Below are 10,098 nucleotides of genomic sequence, written 5' to 3'. Positions count from 1 at the left end.
GTGTTTTTCCACAGGATGAAGAGAATCCCCTGTGGATCCCGGAAAGACTCACCCGAAGAGCCCCTTCGGACCCTCAAAAGTCGGAACTCCACCCTCTCCCCGGGAGTTGAGAGCCGCTATTATCCAGATTAACTCCTGTCCTTGACGGAGAGATTGTCATCATAGATCGCTTCAGCTGTCTCCTATTTTAAGGAATGGGTGGGGATGGGATTGTTTGGTGCAGCCGTTTGCTGCGGATTGGTGTTGCTTCTCTGGCTGGTCTGTAGGCTCAGGGCTCAAACTAAGAGAGACAAGGTGGTTATCGCCCAAGCGCTTGTAGCTTTGGAACAAGGGGCTTCCACTGATATTTGGCTAACTATGCTTAAGCAATAGGCCGCCGGCCAGACAGCTCTTGCACACCCGGAGCCTAGGCTCATTGCACAGGGTAGAGTGTCTGGTTTGAGCAGCCCATGAGGGATGTTGAGCAAGGCATCGCACAGAGAGTTGCCCAGTATGCAGGCTTCTCTGGGAGGCATGTTGTCCTGCATAAGGGTTGCCTGCCCTAGTCTCCCTTTCCCAGAAAAACGGCAGAGGACAGGTCGAGAGCGCTTCAGGTCAAGCTAACAGCCTGATGGCGACTCTTGTACACAGTCTTAATGTTTGATTGGGAAGGTACAACCTCTGCCTCTATCCCTCAACATATGGGTGACCTATTTGCTTGTAAAAATATAAAGCCTTATCATTAATTAATAAAAAAAGGGGGAGATGTAGGGAGCCGTCCCTGCATTCTCCATTACAATGATGGCGCCTGCATCCGGCAGGCACTGAATGTAAACAAGTTAATGTGCGCAGGCGCTGGGTAATTTTCCATTCCTTGATCTCTGCCTATTCCGTGGCGTCATATGGCCTGATGAGCTGCAGCCAATCATAGGGTGACACGTCCCAGGCGGCGGCTGCCAGCCTTTATTAGGGGACGGGATTCTTGGCTCGGGGTCTTCGCTCTGGTAAGCTTATGCTCTCCTCTCAAGACGCATTAAAAGCTTTACTGCAGAAGGATCCGAATGTCCTGTGTCATTCTTGCTGGCGAGACTATCGCGCGGGACAAAAACTTGATACTATTATTCTGCTAAAATAAAATATCAAAATAGCAATAAAATGACTCCTAGTAACATACTGCTATATCCATAGACCTGAGCCTCACTCAACCCTCACCAGAGAAGCTTCTTCTTGTAATATATGGGAATTAACAGAGAGACCCACAACTGAAGAGTGTGCAGAGAGTGAGAGACTTCACAGCACTCAACCCTAAATGGGATGCCTTTATCAAACCCCTCTGCTCAAGGCCCAGGGATCTATGCAGAAGATAAGACAGAAAGGTTGCAAGAGCCAGAAGTGGTAGACAGAGCCATCCAGACACACCAGAGGTGATACACATATGAACTCACAGATACTATGACAGCACACACAGGATCTGCACAGGTTCAAACCAGAGGAAATTTTAGCACTGATAAGGGGAGGTGGACACAGAGTCCCACCCCTAACCAAGGAGCTGTTACCAACTGATACCTGCTGGAAAGGAAAAAAAAAAAAAACGTTTTCTCCTATGGAGTATCACTGACCCCATATGTCCAGGAGGAATCAGGCAACACAAAACAGATTCCATGTTTGGGGGGTCTCTTTGTTTCATTTAGGTTTTTTTTTTTTTGTCTTTGTTTTGATTTTCATTTTTGTTTGGTTTGGGGATGTTGAGTTCTACCACTCACTGGTTGTGTGCCCTTGAACAAGCTATGTCAGAAAGCTTTCAAATTCCGGTGTGTGTACACTGCCTTAAGCCACCAGGATTTTATCACAGTCCCAGTCTTCCATGGGTATGGGGAGAATGCAGTGTTTAATACAATCCCAGACATCTAGTGAGCATAGTTGATGAACAAAAGCTAAAATTCTTGGTCTGGTCTTAGTTTCTGTTCTCCCAAATTTAGATCATTTGAGGGTGACTAGTGGGTTTTGTTTTTTGTTTTTGTTTTTGTTTTTTTCATTTTTGGTTCTGTTTTTCTGTGTGTGTAGTTGTTAGGAATTTTTTGTTTTGTTTTGTGGTCTTTTTGGTTTGGGAGTTTATTTGGTTTTTTTGGTTCTCTGTGTGTGTGTGTGTGTGTGTGTGTGTGTGTGTGTGTGTGTGTGTATTCAGGTTGAATAATAACTGCCTTTGAATGTACAGCCTGATCCTTGCAAAATTGTTGAGTGCCCAAGAGTACAGAGGTCAATATTCGTAGATGTCTTGGTAGGCATATGTTTGCCGCTGAGTGAATGTATGCACGTGCATCTGTGTGCATAGAAAATGCTTTTCCTCAGAACACTTCCAATGAATGAGTTCAAAGGTTATTTCTTATTATTTATCATAGTACTAAACAAGTTAATAAGTGGTTAGATAATTAAGTGCTCAAAGAGAAAAAAATTTGCTTTAGTTGAAGTCTCTTATCTGACCCAAAGGTTGTAGATAATGTGATGAGTGGCCAGAAATGCTTTGGTTTATGGGTTTGGTGTGGATCAACAGGCTATACCTGTCAAAGGGTCTCCTGGTGCTCAGTCTTCCCAGCAGAGGGGAAACACTGGTCTTGAGGTGCCCTTTGTCTTCAGACACGTTTCCTACTGCCCTTCCAGAGAGGACCTCTATGGCTTCTGAAGGTGACGTCCTGGATTCTAAGGGGCGGGACCCCAGAATTACTACCAGTATCTGCAGCTACTTCCCTTATTGCACTAGAATTCATGGCATGGCATGGGATGCGGTATGGTGAGTTAAGATGTGAGCATCAACACCAGGCAAAGCCAAGCTTAGTTCCCAGGGCCTCTGCCTCCCAACAGGTAAATGTGGTTCAGTCCCTGCTTTCTGACCCTCTGTTCCCTCGTCAGTTTTTATTTTATTTTGGTTTGGTTTTAAATAAAATTCTTACCTCTCTAAATTATTGTGAAAATGAGGCATTTACACAGAAAGCCAGCTGTAGTGATATTTGCCTATAATACTACTGAGGCAACAGGATCACAAATTTGAGGCTAGCCTGAGATAAAATGAGACAGCCTCAAGAGAAAACATTGAGGGCTGGAGATGTGGCTCCTTTAGCAAGCTGATTGATTGCTTAGTGTGCACAAAGCCCTAGGTTCAAGTCCCTGCACACCTGTAAACCAGGTGTGATATCGCATACTTGTAGTCCTGTCATTTTGTGTTGGGAGGGGGAAAACAGAAGGCTCCAAAGTTCAAGGTTATCCTTGGCTATACAGGAAGTTCAAGGCTGGTATACATAAGACCTGGCCCCCACAAAAAAAATGTACATTGGTTTTACATAGCCTGGCAAGGTGGTACATGCCTGTAATCTCAGCAATCAGAAGGCAGAGGCAAATTTGAGGGCACCCTGGATCTAGGCCAGCCAGGGGTATATAATGAGACCCTGACAGGAAGAGGAGATGGAGAGGGGAAGGAAGAGAAGAAGAAAGGGAGGAAGAAAGAAAGGGAGGGAGGGAAGGAGGGAGGGAGGGAGAGGGAGGGAGGGAAAAAGACTCTTTGCTTATTTCTTGGCATAAAATCATATTTAATAAAAACATAGCTAATATTTTTGAATCCTTACCCATACCTGCCTATGCAGTCATCATCTCATTTAAACATTCACAACATAGACTTGTAGACACAATTATTAGTCCCACTGTACAGATAGGAGACTCTTACCCAAGGTCGCACAGCCAGGAAGAAGGCAATCTGTGCCCAGGCATTTCTATTACTGTTTTTTAATACTTTTATTATCAACAAAAATCTCACAAAGAGAGGATTCTAGAGCCTTGCTCCAGCTGTGGAGGGAGTTTCTCTGCCTCTGAGTAATCACTGTATTGGGAACATGCCTCCTTTCTCAGCCTTGATGCTGGGTTTCAGCCACCACTTCCTTATTCATTTGATGTTCGTTGAACATTCCCTATGTGCCAAGCACTGTGGTTGGCCTGGACTATACAATCCTGAACATAACAGTTAAGGTCTCTGTCTTCACGTCGCTGAGAAGAGAAAGGAGCCAGGCACACAGAAACCACAGGAAAAGGGACAAAAGTGTCCCTACAGTGGGAATGAACTTGGCTGACATAATCTAAGGGACAGAGAGTGTGGCTAGCATAAAGAGCAGGAAACAGATGGCCTGGCATGCCCCCCTGGAACTCAAGCTGTACCTCCCCACATGGTGTGCAGTCCTATTGCAGGTGCCATACCCAAAACAAAAAATACATCCCCTCTTCTTCCACTGCACAACCAAACACCCAGTTGCCCAAACTAAAGACTTAAAAACATCTCCAGTGCCTCATCTATGCTGAGAAAGCCCTTTGCCACAGAATTACACATGCCCACCCGCCAACCCTATAGGAGGCAGGATCATGCTAAATGCCTAATTGACTTCAAAACCACTATGTAGTCTAAGATAGCCTTGAACTTGAGATCCTCAGCCTCCCAAGAAGGTGGGACTTCGCTACATCAGCCAGACATCTTCTTGAATTTATCCTGTGTGGCTACGGTGCTGGCCTCTATTTGAAACCCATGGCCAGCCATCCGTTGATGCCCTAACTGTTCTCCCTGTCCCCAGCTGCTTCACTGGCTGCCCAAGAGCTCCTCTCACAGATACTGTGCACACTAAAATGGACACGCACAGCTTTAGTCCCAGAACTCAGGAAACCAAGACAAGAAGATACAATGTTCAAAGTCTATACCATAGCACCCTAAATCCTCCAAATTTCACCTTGTCTCAAAAAAAGAAAGAAAGAAAGATGAAAAGAAGGAAGGAAGGAAAGAAGGATGGAAGGATGGAAGAAAGAAAGAAAGGAAGGAAGGAAGGAAGGAAGGAAGGAAGGAAGGAAGGAAGGAAGGAAGGAAAGAAGGAAAGAAGGAAAACAGGCTGAACAAGCCATGAGGAGGAGTAAGCCGTTAACACTCTTCCATGGCCTCTGCTTCAGTCCCTGTCTCCATGTTCCTGCCTTGAGTTCCTCCCTAACTTCCCTCAGAGACGGATGGAGTGTGACCTCTGAGTTGTAAACTGAAGTAAGTCCATTCTCCCCAAATCACTTTTTGTCATGGTGTTTCATCACAGCAGTAAAATTCCAACTAAGAAAATTATCCATTGCTGACATGGGAACCTGCAGTATAAAGTTGTTTCTGTCTTATGGCCAGCAAGTTAAAAATATTTAAGCCAGAGCTGTAGATTCCTCAATCATGTTTCTGCTTATTTGGTTATGTGTCTGACTTCGTGCAAGACCAGGCTCTGAATAGCCCAGATGTGTCCTAGTGAGCGCAATGCCTAAGCAGATGCTGAGTGTTTAGTGAGTGGATTGGTGGATGGGTGCATACAAGCACACATGCATGGAGGAATTCAAGAATGGGTGGATGGATGGATAGATGCATGGGAATTTAGTAAAGAAAATGCAAGAGAGAAATCAATGAATTCAACAAGGACCAAATTCCTGGCCTTAGTCTCATGAACATACACTTAGAGTTCACAAAACAACATGGAGGCCAAGGACTAACCAAAAACTTGTCTTACTTACCATCTAAGATTGACAGAATTCAGCATTTAACAAAGTCCAGGGAGATATTAAAATCTCAATATAAGGGTTCTTATGCAAGCACCCCCACCCACTTCCAACTTCGTCATATGTCAACAGAGCAGAACTGGAAGTCAAGTCCTGCCTCTTGGTCCTGGAAAGTTATCAAGACCAGCAGCCACTCAAAGTTCAGAGATAAGGGAATTAAGTCCATTGCACACACTCCAAGAAGATACTCTGCTGTATGGCCTTTTCTGGGAAATATGAACAAAGTATATTCACTCCAGATAGACCCTAAGGGACAGACCAAAGAAACAACCCCACCCAAATCCATCTTAGTAAACTGGAGAGTTTATTAGGGTTACTCACAGGACCGAGGTGGAAGGTTTTTTACAGGAGCATAAGCAACTCAAAGCCAGTTGCATCGCCTAGAAGCAATTAATAAATAGCCTTAGAATACCCCAAATGTGTCAGTGTTTCATTTAAAAAAAAAAAGAAATTAGCCGGGCATTGGTGGCGCATGCCTTTAATCCCAGCACTCGGGAGGCAGAGGCAAGTGGATCTATGTGAGTTCCAGGCCAGCCTGGTCTCCAGAGCAAGTGCCAGGATAGGCTCCAAAGCTACACAGAGAAACCCTGTCTCGAAAAACCAAAAAAAAAAAAAAAAAAAAGTTAAATTTTGTTGAGCCTGTGGTGATATATTATTTATGATTTATTAAAGCTTTCCTGAGGATTCAGAAAGCAAAGTCAGCCACAAGCTATAGAGGTCAAGAGGTGGTGGCACACACCTTTAATCCCAGAACCTGATAAAGACCAACAGACCTCTGTTAATTCAAGACCACCCAGGGATACATTAGAGTGAATCAGTCTAAAAGAGAATTAGAACTCACACCTTTAATCCCAGGATTCATGAGAGGTATTTAAGACAGGAACAGGGTCTTAGAGCTGGCATCCATTCTCCAGCCACATTGAGGATAGGAAGGGTTCAGTCTCAGATTTCTCTCCAGCCACTCTGAGGAGAGGCAGCAGTTTGAGTCTTTGGTGAAGAGCTTGTGGGTCAGCCCTTTCAGCCTGACGTGAGATCTGGTAGCCGGCTGCTTTGCTTTTCTGAACTTGAGCTTGAAGTTTGAACCACAATATCTGTCTCTGGGTTTTTTTATTTCTCATGCTACACGTCAGTATCCAAGAGGCAGAGACCTGTGGATTTCTGTGAATTTGAGGCCATCCTAATCTATATAATGAATTCCATGCCAGTCATGGCTACGAAAATGAAACCCAGGCTTAAAAATAATGAATTTTAAGGCAGTTGAGGTAGCTCAAGAGTGCTGTTCTTGTAGAGGATCTAAATTCAGTCCCCAGCATCCACATCACACAGCTCACAACGCCTGTAATTCCATCTCTAAGGAATCCAACAGACTCCAAGGTTACTGCCCTCCTGTAGTGCGCGCACGCACGCGCGCGCGCGCACACACACACACACACACACACACACAATTTAAAATGAAATTTAAAATAAAAATCTTAATATAATAATGAACAATGTGAAAATCATATTAAAAATTTTCATTGCAGTATATCTAAGGAAATTCTTACCAGAACATGCCCGGCCCCCATTTATTTACATATTACTTATGTTTTCTGCTGAATAACAGGCTCAAGTCTTTGATAGAGTGCATTTGAAGCAGAATACATACTAACTGGCCCTACTACAGGAAAACAAAGTCAATGGCTGACCTCATTGGTAATGAAAATGACATGGTGAAGAATTAAAACAAACTCACCAAGAGGGTCCATGAGCTGCCAGGTCTATGGATCCATTGTAGTTCCAATATCATAGTGAACTCAAAGTGATTACATTTTTATGTGCATGCCTACATAAGTAGGAAATGGAGAACACTCTTTAATGTCTCCCTTTTATTTTGAAGGGGAATTTTTTAGATGGACCTGGGAGCCAAATTAACCCACAGTGCACTAACCCATAGAAGTTTATCAATCTGTTATTTTCAATTTTTTTAAGTGTATGGGTGTTTTGCCTACATGTATCTCTATGCACCACTTGTGTGAATGGTCCCACAGAAGTCAAAAGAGGGTATCAGAGCTCCTGGAACTGGAGTTACAAATGGTTGTGATTCACCATGGTTGGTGCTAGGAATCAAATCCAGGGTCTCTTGAAGAGCAGCCAGTGCTCTTAACCACTGATCTATCTCTCCAGCCAAATGTTTTGTTAATTTTATGTGTATATCAGGATCTCCACAAGACAGTCCAGCCAAGTATGATGGCATACACCTTGTAATCACAGGACTCAGGAAACATAGTCAAAGTAGTGGTGCAGGCCTTTAATCCCAGCACTCAGGAGGCAGGAGGCAGCGGATCTCTGTGAGTTCTAGACCGGCATTCCAAGTTCATTTCTCCAGAGAAACCTGAGGACATGGAGGAAAGTTGTCTCAAAAAAAAAAAAAGATGGGGGAGAAGGAATGGGGGTGAGAGGGAGAGGGGACTTACATGTGAAACAAGTCTGTTCCCTAACTTGAATTAAGAAGAAGAAGAAGAAGAAGAAGAAGAAGAAGAAGAAGAAGAAGAAGAAGAAGAAGAAGAAGAAGAAGAAGAAGAAGAAGAAGAAGGAAGGAAGGAAAAAGGAAGAGAGGGAGGGAGGGAGGGAGAAGGAAAGGAAGAAAGAAGAAATTACGGGTCTGGAGAGATAGCTCAGAAGTTAAGAGCACTGGCTGCTCTTCCAGAGGACCTGGTTCAATTCCCAGTACTCACATGACAGATCACGACTGTCTGTAACTCCCACTCCAGGTGATCTGGCACCCTCACACAGACATACCTGCACATAAAATAAAAATAAGTAAATCTTTATAAAAAAACAAAAACAAAAATACAGTGGTGGGCTGGGGGCGTAGAGTACTTGCTAACAGCCACAAAAGCCTGCATTCAGTCCCCAGCAGCACAAAAGACTGGGCATAGTGGTAGATGCATGTAATTCCAACACTCCAAAGATGGGGATAGGGAGTGGAGGATCAGGAGTTCAAAGTCATCTTCTACTACATAGTAGTTGAAGGGCAGCCTTGGAGTCCAGAAACAACAGAGTCCATAGAAACAGCCAAGAAAGATACTTCTAGAATATCTAGAGAAATGATACTTTTTTAAAAAGATTTATTTATTTATTATGTATACAGTGTTGTGTCTGCATGCATGCCTCCAGGCCAGAAGAGGGCACCAGATCTCATTATAGATGGTTGTGAGCTACCATGTGTTTGCTGGGAATTGAATTCAGGACCTCTGGAAGAGTAGCCAGTATTCCCAACCTCTGAGCCATCTCTCCAGTCTGATACATTTTTTTAAAGAAATGACAGAACAAGGCTGGAGAGGTGATCCAGCAGTTAAGAACACACACTGCTCTTTTGTTAATAATTTCTTTATTTTATTTTGTGTATGAGTGTAATTTATTTTATTTTGTGTATGAGTGTTTCTCTTTTATGTATGTCTGTGTACCACATGCTGTTTGCTTCCCACAGAGGCCAGAAGGGAGTCTCAGACTCCTTGAAACAGGAGTTACACGTGGTTGTGAGCCACCATGTGGGTGTTAGGAATAAAACCCTGATCCTCTGGGAGAGCAGCAACTGCACTTAACTTCTGGGCCAGCTCCCCTCACATATGCTCTTGCAGAAGACCCAAGTTAAATTCCCAGCACCCATATAATAATTCACAGATGTCATAACTGTTATTCTTTTGTTTAAGCTGCAGCTGCTATATAAAGAAAGGAACAACAGATAAACAACCCACGTGGAGTTTATTTACCAGAAGAGAGGAAAGGGGGGATGGGCAGTCAGCCAACCCAAGAGGAGCCAAAAGGAAGAGAGCGAGGGGTGGGTGGCAGAACCTTTTAAAGGGAAGGTTGCATATGCGCAGTGGGGCTTTGCCCCTCAGAGGTCGCAAGGCATGGCGGGTGAGTGAGTGCCCCGTTGTTAGGGGGCGGGGTTGGGGCATCCAGGTGTTTTGTTCTTACAATAACTCCAGGCCCAGGGATCCAGTGCCCTCTTCTGGCCTCCATGGGCACCTGCACACAGGTACACACACACACACACACACACACACACACACACACACACACACACATTTTAAAAGAATTTATCTTCAGCTAATTCAGTTTCTTTCAGAGCAGAACAAGAATTGAAAAAGTCAAAGCCAAAGCCTACAGCTGTGAGCCCAAAGTCCTTCTAGTGCAATAGCAACTATCAATTAGCCTGGTAGAAGTTACAGGGACTTCTGGTCATTGTTAAAGTCCCTGGACCCAGAAACTGCTAGTCTTGGTTACTCACAGGGAACTCAGCTGGTTCTACACCCAGAAATAATCAACCAGTTACATAACTGCATAGACAAGGCTGGACAGTTGCACAGCTGCATAGACAGAGCTGGGCAGTTACACGGCTGCATTGGCAGGGCTGGACAGTTGCACAGCTGCATAGACAGGTCTGGACAGTTACACAGCTGCATAGACAAGGATGGGGCTGGACAGTTACACAGCTGCATAGGCAGGACTGGACAGTTACACAGCTGC

Source organism: Cricetulus griseus (assembly GCF_003668045.3).
Source record: "Cricetulus griseus strain 17A/GY chromosome 1 unlocalized genomic scaffold, alternate assembly CriGri-PICRH-1.0 chr1_1, whole genome shotgun sequence".
Lineage (NCBI taxonomy): Eukaryota > Metazoa > Chordata > Mammalia > Rodentia > Cricetidae > Cricetulus > Cricetulus griseus.
This window is presented reverse-complemented; position numbering follows the sequence as displayed.